Source organism: Pinus tabuliformis, chromosome 9 (genome assembly GCF_031772625.1).
Source record: "Pinus tabuliformis cultivar Carrire ecotype Pingquan chromosome 9, CPIR1, whole genome shotgun sequence".
NCBI lineage: Eukaryota > Viridiplantae > Streptophyta > Pinopsida > Pinales > Pinaceae > Pinus > Pinus tabuliformis.
Genome location: NC_142307.1, coordinates 848,606,382 through 848,624,321, shown reverse-complemented (window position 1 = coordinate 848,624,321; position 17,940 = coordinate 848,606,382). Strand labels below are relative to the sequence as shown.

The following is a 17,940-nucleotide window of genomic DNA, read 5'->3' as shown; positions in this document are numbered from 1 at the left end:
GGGACCATTGGCTCTCCCCACTATTTTGTACAAGATGCTGAAGCGAACAGAGAGAGTGAACATCAAGTTCAACCCTGACAGCATGGTGAAGGCAGAAGATCATTTGGACAACTTCTACCTGCAACTACAGACCTTTGAGGTATGACATGATGACGTAGCTTGCAGATTGTTCCCATGTACCTTAGACGGTCATGCAACTGCATGGTATCATAGCCTTCCACCAAACTCCATACAGAACTCGGGTGCATTCAAACGCATGTTCCTTGAAGATTTTGCTGATGACAAGACCCCATCTATGTTACTAAAAGAATTGGGTAGCCTAAAGATGGAGGGGAAAAAAAAGGTAAAAGACTTCAACTAGAGGTTTACGCGCATATTGAACAAATTTTCGATGGACACCAAACCTCATGACTCCATCACTGTTGATTACTACACATCCGCACTGCCAACTAGCATTGCGCAGTTCGGCAACCGAGCTGCAAAACCAACACTCCTGGAAAATTGCAAAGAGGCTATTGTTTTTGAAAAAGACTTGCGTGTGATTAGAGTCATCAAGGATGATGAACCAACAAATGACTCCAACGATGTGAGTAGGAAGTCCTAATCTATTGCAAGCACAGGTAGAGACAAGGAAGAAAATGATATTGAAACCCTCACTCGCCTCGTCAAGAACTTAACAACGGAAGTGTCCAAACTTAAACAACAGAAAACGAACACATTTGCAAGCAGCGATATGCCTAGACAGAGACAGGGAAGCAACTCATCAAGCAGCAACTGGTCCGCTCAAAAAACTATGCAGAGCTCTGTGTTCAATGTTGATCAGTGCGCAGATCCTGAGTTCTGTTCGTTCCATGAAGAACATCACCCCGAGAACTTCTGTTCGGACTGGAAGCAAGTCACAAACTTGGTATACAGTCATACACTCAATGCAGAGAGCAATATGCAAGAGCAGCTAGATGACAGAGATAATGACGAAGGTATTGCACCTGATGAAGCATCAAGTTCTGGGCATGTGGTGAATGCATATCAGTGCTTGCAAGCAATGCCGAAGACAAACACCGAGAAGCAGCCCCCAAGACAAAATGACCGTTACAATCTTAGGAGTAAAGGGGCTCCCATTACGCTTGGGGAAGTACAAGAAAAGATAATACTATTGATGAGGAAGGATGATCCACTGGCTGCCCTAAAGCAGAAAACACAAAGCAAGTAAGGGAAAACAGCAGCGGGCAAGAGTACCTCCATGAGCAGAAAACCGTAGAACACTCCGCCGAACAATGCAAACATCAGTATTTCCCCAGACACCTCAGTGAGTATTCCACCTTTGGACTATAACATTGTAGATGACATGAAGAAAACTCAAGTGAACATCAGTTTGTTCGAGTTAGCTAAGATCTAGAGTCAACGAGACATCCTGCTATGCACATTAGGACAGACAGCAATGGACAACACAACCTCTACTAGCAAGGGAGTAAGCACACCTCCCGGATCACTTTCTACTATGCTCAACACACTTTGGATGGAAGAAGCAAACTCAGGTTGCCCTCCATTCCTGCTATCATTTGAAATTTTTAACTACAAAGTTCACAACTACTTGGTTGATTTTGGTGTGACAGCCAACATCATGTCACTCTTCATTACAAAAAAGATCAATGCACAATGGAGTGAGACATCTGCGCGGATCATCCAACTTGATCGAACATCAGTACCAGCCATTTGTGAACTATGAGATGTGAGCATTTGACTATCTCATGATAGTCGAGTCCACCAATGCATCAACATAGTTGTTGTGGACATACCAGAAGCATACGGTCTATTACTCAGTAGAGACTCCTCCAACAAGTTGGACATATATTTTTCTACAAACTGGTCACACATGTGGCTTCTGTACAAGGGAAAATGCAACCAAATCCAAGTCATGTCCGAGAGGTATATGAAGCACAATGTCACTCCACTTAACAGCGAGAATGAACCATTGTCCTTCACAAAACTCATGTCTGGCAACTACCTCCTAGAAACAACATTGGAGTGTTATCCAGCACAACCAACTTCAACCCCACCAGACATGTAGTTGGGACTCCTTCCTTGCCCAACTAATGGTAATGAAACATGTGCAGTGCATCGTATCAACGGTAGAAGTAACAATAGCAACAATAGTAGTAGCAGTACTAGCATGTGAAATGGTCCCTGTACAGAGAAGTCGTGGGCCATGGATTTTGACGAATCAAAGACACATGACAGCTCAAGGACCAGATGTATCTCAGTCACCTAAAACAACAAAAAATGCATGATTTCAAGTTGCTTGAAGTTCAAGTGCACAAACAACATTGTTGATTATGAAGCACTCATGCTGAGCTTACAAAGGACCGTCAGCCTCAACGCGGTCGCACTTAGAGTGATACTGCACCCCGTGGAAAATGTTGATGCTTTCAAGGACATAACAATTGATGACGTTAAGAACGAGCAGCCCCTAAAAACTACAGCTGAGGGTAAGAAAGAAAACCTCATTCCCAAGGGTGGGGTTTCCCTCAACAAGCTCTGTGGTTTGCAGAATTTCTGTCAAGGGCCAAGAAACAGTGGAACTCACAGGACTGCTGCTACGAACGAATAGAGAAACCTAGGAATCAATCATGATCTGAAGATAGCCAGTCTCAATACAAACTACACACCACAATAGTGACAAGTCTTTGACCACTTGATCAAACAGTATCGGGATGTGTCTACATGGGAAGATGATGACCTGAGTACACACTTCATGAGAGCAATCCAACATGGGTTTCCAGGTAAAGGAGGAGACAAGCCATTGCAGTAAAGGCCAGGTAAAACACATATGTCATTTGAACTCCTTATATAAGAAAAATTGACTAAGATTTTGGATGATTGGATTACTTTCAACATTCGTTATCATATTTGGGTTTCTAATTTAAATCTTGCACATAAGAAATTTGGGGAAATCCACTTATGCATTGATTTCAGGAACTTGAACCGCTCCCGGAATAAAAGCAACTACCCCATGCCATCATCTGAGCTTATGTTGCACATAGTATCTGAAGCAGAAGTGTCATCTTCACTTAAAGGTCTTTTGGAATACCACTAGGTTCCGGTAGCAGAGCCTGGTGGAATTACAATGGTTCATGAGAAACTTGGCACACACACATGCCGTCTGTGATCACTTGGCGGGAGGGTTGACAACCTTCCTGTCAATGGCCAAGTTCTCAAGTGTTACTTCCAGTAGGTTGGGCCGCGCCTCGTGCCATGTACATAGTATGCTTGTTGCTTGTTTTTTTCATCTTGTTTGCTTTCCTTAATATATTTGTTTTCACTTTGTTTTTTTTGCTTGCTATTTTTGTTTACGTTCATTTTGTTTGCTTGATATATTACTATTTTTGTTTCCATAAATAAGTGATTCCAACTACTACATTCTAGCTTTTGAATAGAGTATGTGGCTGAAATATGAAGAGACTTGTGACACTGCAACACTTGGCCAATATTGAGTCCATCTTCTCTGTGCTTGGTTACAATCTTCAGCCGATGAAGTCCTGACAGAAAATACGAGCCATCTGAAAGGGAAGTTTTTGTCCAACCACGAGCTTGTGTCCACACTGGGAAGCCTCATGCTTACATTCAGCCTTCTGCTCTATGTGTTCAAGCTCATCCAACTAGTAGAAATGGTGAAGGGGAAAATCTAAACGAGAAAACCTATGTCAGAGGTCTTACATGCTTCTCTGAAGGAACAACCTCTTCTACTCTCAATAAGTTGGGATCCCTCTTCCGCTCCAAAAATAAATAAGTGCCTATGCATAGTCCTCTTGAAAAATACAAAGGCGAAAGAAGGGAAAGGCTTCTTGCACAGAGAGGTGAAGCATGCAACTCCACTGCGGTACTGACCAGGCTCGTTGGAAGTGGAGCAATGTGTGTGTTCCTGTGTGACTCTGTCGGGGTACTATCTAGGCCTGCTAGCAGTGGAGCAACACCATAGATGAAAACTTATACTTTGAAAATCTTCAACTCATGAGATAAACTACCCTTCATGAATTCAAAACACTGTGATCAAGCTGAACTTTTGATTGTGTTTAACTGAGTTGGAAAAAGGTGAACCATGTATGTCCATGGGGTGAATGTGGAAGCCGAAGTAACCTGCACAGTGATTCAATACTCTTGAAAGACCAAGGCCCTATGTTGTCAATGAACCAAAACAGAGAAGCTGGAATTCTACCAGTGTGTCGCCAAGTGTTGTAGTGGCTACAACCACCCTCCAAAATTTTGGCCTGCACCCAATTTTGGAGCCTCCCTTGAGAGTTTCGCTTGATGACTGCACACACTCAAGTTCACTCCATGAGCTCGCATGAGTCTTTGCATTCGCCTTGCTTGTTCATTTCACCAAGTCTTGCATGTTGATGTCAAAGTCATGCTTGCGACTATGTTTTAGTTATGCTTCAAAGCCTTCACTTCGTGTGTACTTGTTGTGTTCGCTATGAAATCATTTGTCGCACTCACACACAGAGTCACATTCACTGTCGCACAAGCGTCGTCACGGCTGACCAACGATCAATCACAAGTGTCACGCTTGTTGCCTACACCATCGGTCAATCATGTTGTACATATGTGTCTGGATGGTTTGAGTCGTCTCGTTGTCGAGTCATGCAAGTATGTGTTGAAATACCACATATGCATCTTTGTTGAAGTTCTGATGACTGGACTCCCCTCTAATAGCTGGACCATCACCCTACCATCAACTCAATCGACTGTCACCCAGAACAACGTAGGAGCACCAAGCAATTCATTTCAAGCTGTGCTTCCCACAAGCAAATCAATCAATGTCCATGTTGGTCAACCAGAGAGTTTGACCCGGCAGCCACCTGTTATAGACATTTTTGTGGCTTGCATCACTGAGCATGAAATGTCAATAATTAAGGGATCCAAAGTCCCTAAACATGTTGTTCCTACCCCTAGAGGAACAAGGCCAACAAACCACAGCAGTTTATAAAAGTTCTCCACCTGAAAACACTAAAAAACAAGCAATTTCTGGATCATGTCAACTGCTCCACTGAGCATCTGCGCTGAATGTCAAGTGCTCCACTGTGTACCTGCGCTGAATGTCAATTGCATAGAAGGCCACCTGCGCTGAGCGTACTTGGACAAGTGGCAGACTCATTCCTCAAGGTGTCAATGCCCAGGAAGCTTCCAAAATGACACTTGGATCAGGGAATTCGACTGGTGATGAGTAAGAGGTTCCAAATCTCCAAGTGGACTCAAGAACTGAAGTGGGAGAGGACACTAGTCAGCTTCATGCCAGCCTCAAGCTGACTCATCCTTTCTCCAAAACTCCTATATATAGAGCTCTCTCATGAGGTCTAATGAGGCTGGATTGTATTGCAAAGAATTGTTGTTGGTTTGTGGTTGGATCATTGGGTGTTTATGCTTTGAAAGGGGCTGAAGAAGGAATTCCATTCTGCTGGGAAGGAGATGCTGGGTTGGAACCCTATGGGTTGTATCTCTTCCTGAACCTTGTTTATCAATCAATAAAGCTTCTCGGTTCTTTCCTATATGCTGGTGTTTATTGTATGATTTGCATTAGTGTATTTGATTTACTTCTAATCCTGAATCATTTATGAATATGTATATTTGCCTTTGTATTGTGTCCTTCTCTTGTTGCCTGTAGCTGTTCTCTTGTCACAGGTAGCTGTTCTCTTGTGATCTTGTGGGTGCAAAAGCGAGGAGGCAAGTAGCTGTGGACACACAAAGGGGAGAGGATTTAGATCGAGGGACAACCGGAAGATAACGGTAAGTCTACCAATCTCCTCTCTTTCATATTTCATAAAGGAAGAAACCGAAGTAGCTGCATTCGTTTGTTGCTAAGGCACTATCACGCCTTAGGTGGATAGGATCGTCCTGCATAGGCATTTTTCCCCACAACAAATTGGCGACTCCGCTGGGGAAGAACTTTGTTTTAAGTCATTTTGTTTGAGCTTGCATCATTGTTTACTTCATAGACTCAACGGCAACAATCGAACTGCTTTGCAAAGTAGAATGTTGCGGCTTTGATCCTTTACTGGGTTTTTGTCTATGATCTTAACAATGGACTCATAAATGACTTGATGATCCTTTGTGATAGTCTTTAGTACCCTTTCAAAGCATCCCTCTGTTTATACCTTGCTTGTGTTTCTGATTTGGCCTGAAACAGTTGATTTTTGAGCATTTTATGACCCGGAAACCAAGAGAAACGAGAGTTTCTCCTTTCAGCGCAGGCACTGTGAAGGCAGTCTGCATTTCAACGCAGGTCCCGTGAAGGCTACCTGCGCTGAATGTCAAGCTGACAGTGTTACACCTGCACTGAACTAGTGTGGCCTTGTGCAGCTGGGGTTCCTTGCTGTCTTTTGCCTGTTTTGATCTCTGTTTTTGATGCCTTTAACCAGCATAGGTACCACATCTGAAACCCCTTTTCTTTGCTTGTATTCCACCTCATTTTTGTACAAAAAGACTGTAAGTGTTTTTATGTGTTTGTGGCGTCATTTACAGTTTTCCTTTGCATGAGCGAAATAGTCATCCTGTAGCCTTGATTCAGATCTGATTGAGTGATTGATTGTGATCTTAGAAGAGAGTTCATTGGCTGTTTGCAGTTTGATTTATCATTTGCTTTTGCTTATTGGTTTGAATTTGTCATTTTTAAGTGTCGAAACAAGTATTTCTTTCGAAAAATCGCAAAGTGATTGTAATCTCTTCTACCCTTGCTGATTTGGGAAAAAGTAAACTTGTTTATTTTCAATCATTTAAAAGCAAATTCGAAGTTGTGTAAAAAGCTTTCTTTGTAGGCATTTATACTAAGAAAGTGAAAACAAACACCTGCATTGTGCATTTTGCATTTTGATAAGATTGCATGTTTGATTTAGGAAGAGTGCATTAGAGTGTGCTGATTGCTCTTTGAGAAAAGATAGTCGCTCTCTTTTCCCTTAGTAGCTAGGATTTTCAAAGTTGAAAGATTGTAAAGCTTGCTTATCATCTTAGACTGCATTTAGGAATTTGTACCAATACATCTCGTGGTGATCCTGAAAGACAAACTTTAATAAAGATCAACTTAAAATATATTGAATGAACCTAACAACGCTTTGCAACATAACACTCACAGTAGAGGTCTAGGTAGAGACGTGTTCCGGCGTCGTTAAACGTAGTGACTGTCGATCTCTAAGAAGGTGGGTGATTCCTCCTGAGGGACGATTGCACTAATACGGACTTGTGCTCCCACGTACCGTCGCGTATATATTGGGAGACCCCTATAGGCATATATCCTTTATCCTTAGGAAGCCGTGTCGGCCGCCCTACTGATCGCAATGCAGTGAACACAACATTCACAAAGATCGACCACCCGTACTGTAAAACGTATTCTGTGGTTTTGCGAAAGGTTTGGCACACCCTCTGCCTAGATCTCCAGAGCAGTTTCTTTTGGCCTTTTTTAGACTCTATAACAGAAAAAGTCCAACCAAGCATTTGTCACTTCGGGCTCGTTAAAACATCGAAGGAGACTAGAGTCATCTTTAGCTTTTTCTCGACTCTTTAAAACTGAAAAAGCAATTTGTGTCTAAAAGCGTCGTTAACAATTTATTTTAAACGAAACAATCACCCTTATTCCCGCGTTGATCTTTAGGTTGAAAAGATGGAGCACACCAACCAAGGAGTTCCCCTTGGTGGAAATCCTAGTCCCTTCTCCTCTTGGGGAGATGTTGGTGCGCCCCACATGGCCACATTGTCGCTTCCAGGATTGACAATTGGCCTACCAGTTTGGCTCTTTTCAACCAATGTCATTCAGAATGCCACCATTCCTGAGCAGTCGAATCAAAAGTTAGATCAGACAAGAGTTGCCCACCAACCTTCCACTTCATCTTCCTCTCCTCCTTCCTCTTCTCTTGACAGAACTGGTCGGTCAAAGAACCGAGTTCCTAAGGAGAAAAAGGAGAAGAAGAAGAAAGAAAAGAAGCAAAAGGAGCCTAAGGCGACTGGGGGCAAACAAGCGTCATCTAACAGAAATCCACACACCGCACTCGTAAGGCCTAAATCGCCATGCGTCATATGCAGGGGAGACCACTTCCATAGAGATTGTCCATGTATCCCTCAGATACTAAGAGACTGGTCCCCCCGTTTGCACAATTCGGTAGCATTGACCTCTGATAGCCATGTCGATTGTTCACCGTCAACTAGTGGGAGTGAAGCTCCAGGACAGAGCGGGAAAGCTAAATTTCCCTGCAGACTGTGTGAAGGCGATCACGCCATCCACCGTTGTCCCTTCTTAGATGAGGCGAAAAGAGTTCTGGAAGATCGCCCGATATTACGAGCGAATCTTCCTCCTGGATATCAAAAACTCTTGCCAAGTCCCTCACTAGTTGAGAATCCGGTTGACCCGCCCAGGTGGTCAGCCGAAGCACCTGTCATTGAAGATGAACCGTCTGGATCCATGCCTGACGAAAGTCAAAAGGTTGATATGGCAGTTGACCCGGTTTTGCCTTCAGAGGCTCCATCCTCGAATGACACCATCACAGAGGAGAATCAAGACGACACCGTCCAGATTCTCTTCATCAGCACTGACTCTGATGATCAAGGGGGCAATGCCACCATTCCTTTATCGCAGGAAGGAAGTTCATCGGAGCGCTATCCGGCCGTTTACTCGGTCCCACCACCAAGAAACCTAGTTGTGTCCTTTGATTGGAACCAACTAGGCAGACCCCGGTTTCCAGCCAGTATACCATTCAGAATTATTTGTCAAATATACAGAATGGTAATGGCTAGCACTATCATTGATGAGGGGGCATCTGTGAGTATCCTTTCCTCTATTGCTTGGAGAGCGCTTGGTTCGCCAACACTCTTACCTGAGATGAGAAATCTATCAGGTTTTGATAAAGGAACCAGTCGCCCTTTAGGAATCCTCCCCCATGTGCCAATAACACTGAAGGGGAAGACCGTTCAAGTGAACGTGATGGTCGTTCAAGGACCCTTGGATTATAACCTACTCCTTGGACGAGACTATATATATTGCATGGGAGCAGTAGTCTCCTCACTCTTTAGAGTAATGTGTTTTCCAAATGGAGGAAGAATGGTCAAGCTCGTGGACAAGACATTCAGGAAAATAAAGACATTTGACATGTACATCATTGCAGCAGAAGATCATCCTACTCAAAGGATGGTAGTTTCGCCAGAACTATCAGTCTACCATCAGACAATCGTCTGTTCTATGTACCAAAATGTATTTATAAAGCTGAGCATGGGAATGCCCGCCTCAGCTAGATCATGAAAGCAGAATGAATCATAATGTATTGTATCTTATTACAGGTCTCCTCCCAGCAAATGGATGAACTTCGGACTCCCCTGGATAAAGCATTTCACCCGATAAACGGCCTCATACTTTAGGGGGCAACTGTTATAGACATTTTTGTGCCTTGCATCACTGACCATGAAATGTCAATAATTAAGGGATCCAAAGTCCCTAAACATGTTGTTCCTACCCCTAGAGGAACAAGGCAAGCAAACCACAACAGTTTATAAAAGTTCTCCACCTGAAAACACTCAAAAACAAGCAATTTCTGGATCATGTCAACTGCTCCACTGAGCATCTACGCTGAATTTCAAGTGCTCCACTGTGTACCTGCGCTGAATGTCAACTGCAAAGAAGGCCACCTGCGCTGAGCGTACTTGGACAAGTGGCAGACTCATTCCTCAAGGTGTCAATGCCCAGGAAGCTTCCAAAATGACACTTGGATCAGGGAATTCGACTGGTGATGAGTAAGAGGTTCCAAATCTCCAAGTGGAAGTAAGAATCTCCAAGTGGACTCAAGAACTGAAGTGGGAGAGGACACTAGTCAGCTTCATGCCAGCCTCAAGCTGACTCATCCTTTCTCCAAAACTCCTATATATAGAGCTCTCTCATGAGGTCTAATGAGGCTGGATTGTATTGCAAAGAATTGTTGTTGGTTTGTGGTTGGATCATTGGGTGTTTATGCTTTGAAAGGGGCTGAAGAAGGAATTCCATTCTGCTGGGAAGGAGAAGCTGGGTTGGAACCCTATGGGTTTTATCTCTTCCTGAACCTTGTTTATCAATCAATAAAGCTTCTCGGTTCTTTCCTATATGCTGGTGTTTATTGTATGATTTGCATTAGTGTATTTGATTTACTTCTAATCCTGAATCATTTATGAATATGTATATTTGCCTTTGTATTGTGTCCTTCTCTTGTTGCCTGTAGCTGTTCTCTTGTCACAGGTAGCTGTTCTCTTGTGATCTTGTGGGTGCAAAAGCGAGGAGGCAAGTAGCTGTGGACACACAAAGGGGAGAGGATTTAGATCGAGGGACAACCGGAAGATAACGGTAAGTCTACCAATCTCCTCTCTTTCATATTTCATAAAGGAAGAAACCGAAGTAGCTGCATTCGTTTGTTGCTAAGGCACTATCACGCCTTAGGTGGATAGGATCGTCCTGCATAGGCATTTTTCCCCACAACACCACCCCGGGACTGACTCCCCTGAGAAATTGCGCAAAAGCTGCAGGCATCACCTACTCTACTGACTAAGAAAATTGTGCAGACAGGTCGGATAGACACCTAGTCCCCATCCCTGTCTCCCTCAATAAATTGCGCAATTTTCCAACCAACCCTCCCGACAGTCAACTGACTGCTCATCCAAAAAATTGCACAGTTTTCATGAGCAGGAGCCCTACTTCCCAGCATTTCGCTCAGCTCATAAATTACGTAGAGATGATCAGCAAGTCAGCCTCTCAGCACTAGTACAATTTCTCTTGCCAATAGCTCCTAGTAGCAGAATGTCAGTTCCCTCGAGGAATTTCGTGGTTTCTGCTACCAAGCTCCTGGGAGTTGACTACCAGTTCCCCTTAGGAATTGTGTAGTTCCTGCTACTAGTGACCAAGCAGCAAACTGCCAGTTCCCTCCAGGAATTGCACAGTTTTGGCTGCCAAGCTCCTGGCCAATTCCCCAAAAAATTGCATAATTTTTACCTGCCAAGTCTCCCTGTAGCCCGATATGTTCCTCCAAAAAATTGCGCAATTTTGCTGCCTAGCCCCACTGCCCATTCGTTCTAAAAACTACACATATTCTTCCTACCTAGCCTTCCTACAACCCAAACTATTCCCCTCAAAAACTGTGCAGTTTTTTCCTCTAGCTGGGCCAGATCTCGTGGACAACCATTGTCGATCCTGATTACTCATCTCCATCACCTAGTGACTCTTGCACAGTTTTCATCAACAGTGCCCGGAGCCCCCATACCGTCTCCCAACCTTATTGCCTCTCCCAGTCACCTGCATCCGAAATGGTCATGTATCATGGTAGACTAGGAGGTTTTTGGGTTTGATGTTGTCTTGTCATGAGTGACTGCAGGAACAAGTACACAAACAAACAGTGGGCAACGACAAATGGGATGAACGAAGGGGAGCATATGCAAAAGGACAGGTTCACCAACGGATGAAAAAACGACACATATAAAGAGATATGCTCATGAACAGATGATCATGAGAAGATGTGTTCGTAGACGGATGGATGAGTGAACATGCAAGACATTCTCATGGACGGATGAAGGAATGAACATGCACCTTTCGTGAACAGATGAACCTATCAAGCATTCCAACATACAAGCAAGGAGCAACATGCAAAAGCCACATCAAGTGAACCAATGACCATCAAGGACTCCACGCACTTTTCCATGCGGGGGTGAAGCTGTGATACACCATGAGGACATCCATCACCCAGCAACACTGTAGCACGACATGCTAGCAGCATGAATGTACTAGCACTGTCATGTCGAGTTATTTCATGAGTCATGTCATCCACATCTCCACTGTGGGCCATACTTTCTATCAATGTAATGTAACGTAGAAGTCCAAGAGACCCACTTGTTGTACAAAGAGTCATGTAAAGTTGAAAAGTCATGGAAGTCAAACAATCATGAGGGTAGTCTAACAACCACAAGGGGTAGTTTCACCCTTGGCTATAAATACCCCCTCATTTGTACATGCAAAGGACTTTTTCACCTCAGCTCCTCCCACATAGCCAAGAGAGTATGTTATATTTTCTTTGAGGAGTAAGAATTGGGTACAACACCCCTCACGCAGGGTTAGTGATGTATAATGTAACGATGTGTCTTGGAACTTTCGCTTAATTCAGAAGCCTGCTAACAGGCCAGCACATTTTCACACATGTATTGTATCTGTTGTAAGACTAATATTTAACACTTGTATTGCATGTTGCTTGATCATGTGTTTAACACTTGAACTAATTCACTTGTTGTAATACACATATGTTAATGGAAATGTGGTGTATATGTTATTAACGTTGTCTCGCCCATGTAGACTACTCTCCTAGACATCAGACATACCTTTCGTGTAAAACTTGTTATAACAACCATTGCACTCATGTAGACTAATCCAATGAGTGTTATATGTGTTATCTTCCCTTGTGTGTTGTGATTGCTGCATCCGTGTGCCCTGTTCCGCCGAAATTTGTGCATGTCTTGTTGTGTTGTGTGTTCTTAGAAGAGTTGGGACTTCTCCCAACTGACTTGGGGCTCACTCACACCCTCTATCCCTCTACAATGAAATAACCATTGACAGAAGTAACACTTACACTCACCAGGCACATGAATCTCACTTCTCGAAGACAAAGAAAATCACTCTCTTGTGCTGAGAAGAAAGATTTGAGGGAAATCTTTAAGACAATGGCAACAAGGCCATCATACTGGATGGGACTTCCACACCAAACGATGTGAGGTCTAGTTGCGACTTCATACCGAGGTGATCCCATGAATGTTGGCAAGTCCAACACTGTCAATAGTAACTTATATTATATTGTAGTAGACTTCAAACATTCCAATAGGATTATCATAGTTAAGAACAATAGTCACACAAGTCATGACCCATTCTCACATAAGTGGATCAAATCCTACCCCATGTCCATTAAAAATAAAAAGGGTGGAAGGTGCAAGAGGATACTCTATGATCCCATAGGGAAAAAGTAGCATCATATGCTAAGTGCCTTGGGGTAGCACCAAATAATCTGGCAGCAGCATATGCCCTTTTGAGGGGTCTCCATTTAGCAAAGGAAGCTAAGGTAAGATCATTGATTATCTTAGGTGATTCCTCAGTGATCATTAGAGCAATTCTTGGAAAATTTCACCAGTGGATAGCAAGCTTGTTGTAATCATAGCTTGAAATCCTTGAACTAAAAAGGAGGCAAGCACATTAAGAAAAATCTCATTCTACCATGTGAAGCAAGAGCTCAATGTAGAGGCTAATATTTAGGTCAAGGAGGCCACTGAACTAACCAAAGGTGGGTTTGAAAAAAATTGAGCGCACTCACCATGCAACACCCACTAAGGTTATGGGTGTGTGGCCTTGGGAAGAATGAAGGGAATTCACATCAAAAACATGTGGGTTGTTGTTGTTGCTATTTTCATTGTTTTTATTTGATCGTAGGGGGCTCATTGCTTGGCTTGACATCATAGAAACATAATCTTCTTTATTGAAGCTAGAGTCCCTGGGAGTCAAATTATGGGAGGATTGAAGAGAATATATGTTTATATTATGATAGTTATCCGGCCTTCCAAGAGGGAAGGATTTGATAGATTTCAATCACTGAAATCACTAAGAAGCAGGAGAAAAATTCCCTTGTGAGGAAGATGATTTCCTCACTATAACGTGAATTTTTCCATCTTCACCCATCTCAGCATCAATCTACAGATGTTCTCTTCCATCCAGGGACATAACATCTGATCCAAATTTAAAAGAACCAATGGAATTAGCAAGCCCGAGAACTATTCAACTATGAGTATCTTGGTACTTTTGTATTAAAAAAAGACAACAAAAGTGTGTACCAAATAATACATTGCAAGACAACAGTTTGCATCATTAGAAACTAATGAGAAAGGTTGTTCAATTAGCGATTCTGAAAGTAATGAACAAGGGTGTTCAATGAGTGCATGAGAAATATAGATTCAGTGATTTCATGACAGCCATTGTAGCAAAGTTAAGACAGTTAAGGACTCAGCATGTGGCTTTCATCATTAGTTATGCATGTCAATAAACAATTTCTTTTCATTTTAGTAGATTTTCTATTTAATCAACCTACCCTTCCCAGCCACTACTTCCAAATGTGGGTCCTATGATCTCATCACCACTAATTTCAAAGCATAATAAAAATACCAACAAATGCATAAAGGATTCTCCACACTAGTTGGTGGAAGTTCGCATTCCAAGATTTTATTCTTAGTACATTGCTCTATGAATTTTGCTTGAAAACCTCTTAAGGAAAACATTTCAAGATTTTCAATTTGGTTCCAACACAAACATTGAATGATTTCGGTTGAATTGAAAAGAAGATTTCACATAAAGGAATTAGACAGACAGAATCCTTGACCTACATTAACCTAGAATCTATGCATTATTTTTGTGGGAAGGAAAGTATATTCTTTCCCACACAAGCATTTGGGTATTTGGTTACCAGGTTGGAAATCCCTATATTATTCCTCAAAACAATCCAAGATAAGGGGAATGAAAATACACGTTGGTATATCAAGCTAATAGCATCAGCAACAGGATGGCATGAGACATCAGTTTGTCTATAAAAAATCCATGAGTACTAGGGTCAATACCTATAGGATTTAGCATTGTTCCTCCCCAATTAGGTATGAAGCCGAAATCAATTGAGGTAACCCTTTATAGGCGCAGAGCACACAGATCCATAGGAAAATCCTGAGAATGCAAGTGTAGCTACAGTTGACAATTGTAGTAATTCAATGGCACATCTGCAGCGCTGGATAGAAATAATCAAGTAGGAAGCCTTCTTGGCCTATGCTTAGCCAGTTTGCAAAGGATGAAACCTTGATAAAATGTAAGGCACTAAAAGGATTCGTTCAGGACAATGAATTTCAACAATAATTTCTTGAGGGAAGCAATAGAAAAGAAGATTACAGCAGATAAAACCCATCACATCCTAAAAAATTGAATGAAAAGAAGAATACAACAAATAAAATCCATCATGTCCTGTAAAATTGAATGAAAAGAAAAACAATAATTTTTTCATAATCCAAAAATAGTTAGATACAAATTACAATAGATAAAATAGTGATTTACCACTCTACTGCCATATAAAATCTAAAAACTCATGGTTATTTATGTATTAAGAAGACATTAATGATAAACACATAGTTACTATATGCAGGATTAAAATTATGATGGTAAAGCTGAGCATGCATGAGTGGAATATGTATCCCTCAGTAAGACAAATTATGTAGGAGGAATCCCACTACAGTGTCCTCTATATTCATCATCCTATAAACCAATCAATCCTTAACAATTAAATGTGGTGATTAAGTTTGAGAATTATTCAACCACTCAAATTTTTAGTCCAGAATTCATTTGGGAACCTCAGCCCACAAGTCCTTTGGGAGTTTCAAAACTTCGTTGAGAAAATTCTTCTAACATCACATCACTCATTTTACTTTATCATTAGTATTTTGAAACCTCTTTGAGAAAATTCTTCTAATGTCACATCACTCATTTTACTTTATCAGTAGTATAAAAATGAATTTGATTCCTTTCATAGAAAATATTGTTTTAGTATCCAAGTGGGATGTAAAAACAAATCTGATTCATTTCAAGGAAAATATTGTCAGGTAGTGTCCAAGCAGGATGTAAAAAATGAATGTAATTGATTTCAAAGAAAAATGGTCAAACAATAAATAATCGATAAGAAAAAGTACCTCAAGTCTCTGTTTGATCATTGACAAGAGTGGTTAGCCCTCTATGTTCTCTAATACTATCAAACTCTTTGCTCGAGCTATCTCCCATGCTAAAATCTCTTCCACCCAAAAATTGATAGCCTCCTTCAGACACTGGAGAACCACTACAACTTCAAACAAACATATGTGATTCCTTAGCATCATCATCAATCTTAGGAGAGTTTTTGGAATCTGGAATTCTATTGGTCAACTACACAACATTAGGTGAAAAACTCGCTCCCAAATGATTTCCATTACACAAACTCCTACAACCGAAATTGATGAGACTGCTGCCAGGTAGTAGTTGTTGTTCTCTGCTACTCCTGAGTACCGAATATCCCTATATACCATTCTCCAAGAGATCTAACCTATTCAGCATACTTTTTTTTGACTCAACTTTCTCTTCCTAGCCACTACTTCCAAAATTGGGTCCTAAGATCTCTTCATCACTAGTGTCAAAGCATAATAAAAATACCAACAAAAGCATAAAGGCTTTCCCACACTAGTTAGTGGAAGTTTGCTTTCCAAAATTTGATTCTTAGTACAATGCTCTATGAATTTTTCTTGAAAATCCCTCAAGGAAAACGATTTAGGATTTTCAATTTGGTTCCAGCACAAACATTGAATGATTTCAGTTAAATTGAAAAGCAAATTTCATGCAGAGGAAGTAAACATCCAGAATTCTCAACCTACATTAACCTAGAATCTGTGCATTTTTTTCATGTGAAGAAGAGCATTTTCTTTTCCACACAATCATCTGGGGATTCAGTTACCAGGTTGACAATATGATGAGCCAAAGTATTGTTGTAAGAATGCTGCAACTCCCAGGGCTACTGGCTTTACTTATCAACATGGGGTTCATACAAACTTGGAGGTGATTGTGCTATATACACAAGTAGAAGTGAAGGTACTGCCTATTGTCACTGTTTATCTGGCAAGAGACCCCAGGGGTTCCAAGACAGACTTCTATAGGGTTAGAAGAAGCTTGATTTTGATGGAAGGAGAGCAGACCTAGTCTAGGAGATAGCTATTCTACTGTAGGGATGAAGAAAACAACATGCAAACCTAAATCACCATAACCTAATTAATCATGAAAATAGCTAAACTAGGCAGAATTGCTAAACAACATTAATCTAATGCTAACTATCTAAGTTGTAGAAGTAAAAGAGCATAAAACTAGACTAAGGGGTGAACAATGGAAACTATGCTAAGTCTGTGTTTAGGCGGAAGAGCAGTCGGAGGTCAAAATGGCGAAAAGAGGACGTGATGAGCAACAACGCATGAGGATCGTTGGATCAGGCGGGTGGAGGGTAAATGAATGGTTGAGATCAGACAGTAGTAGGGTATGTAGGCAAATGGGCAGACATGGTGGACTAATAGGATGGATGACTAGGATTATATCATGGAGGCGATCAACAAATGAACGACGGAGATCGGCCAAGCCAGGTTGCGATCGAGTGAAGCGACAGCTGTCAGATCAAGATACAGATCGATGGTGGAGATTTCAAGGTGATAAAGCGATCGGGTGATGTGACGGTTGTCAGATCTGGCAGAGTAGATTGACAATGGAGATTGAAGCAGGTAAAAGAAATGTGTAGAAATGATGAGCAGGTTTGGAGGGTGGTAAGCTATATCTTGTGCACCCTCAAATTCGTAAATGGTTTTGTATAGTTTTGTGCAATTAGCCTCCCTGGTCGACACGTAGCACAGGGAAACTGGCCATATCACATGCCCTTAGTTCGATAACAGTCGGACAGAAATCCACGCGATATCGCACGATGGCCATTAGATCTAGCAAGGCAGATCTACGATGGGGATGTGATTGAGCAGGTTGGTGAGCGGGTGTGTGATAGATATCAGATCTGACAAGGAAGATCGATGGTGGGGATTTAAAGAGTGAAAAGTAAAACATGAAAAGGAATTCAAGTGGTGATTGGTCAGGTTTTGCTATGTAAAGTGATCAACGGTTTAGAAATTTTTTGACCGTGGATCAACAGCTCTTGCTAAGCATTTCAAGCTGAAGGGGAATGACATGGGAATGTGCGTGAGGCCTGAATGGCGGAAGGAGAGTGAACAATCTGATGACCATCAAAGGGGCAGAGCACTATGAACTAACTTCAGTGACTATATTAAACAACAAAACTCCAGGAAAATCAAAACCCTGTGTTTTTCAGGTTGCTG

The 17,940-nt window shown here is 41.8% G+C and overlaps 1 pseudogene; it reads left to right on the top strand.

Moving 5' to 3' along the window:
• Window positions 1-391: 391 nt before the first annotated feature.
• LOC149151447 (brefeldin A-inhibited guanine nucleotide-exchange protein 5-like) overlaps window positions 392-17,940 on the top strand; it is a 138,320-nt pseudogene continuing 120,771 nt past the window's right edge.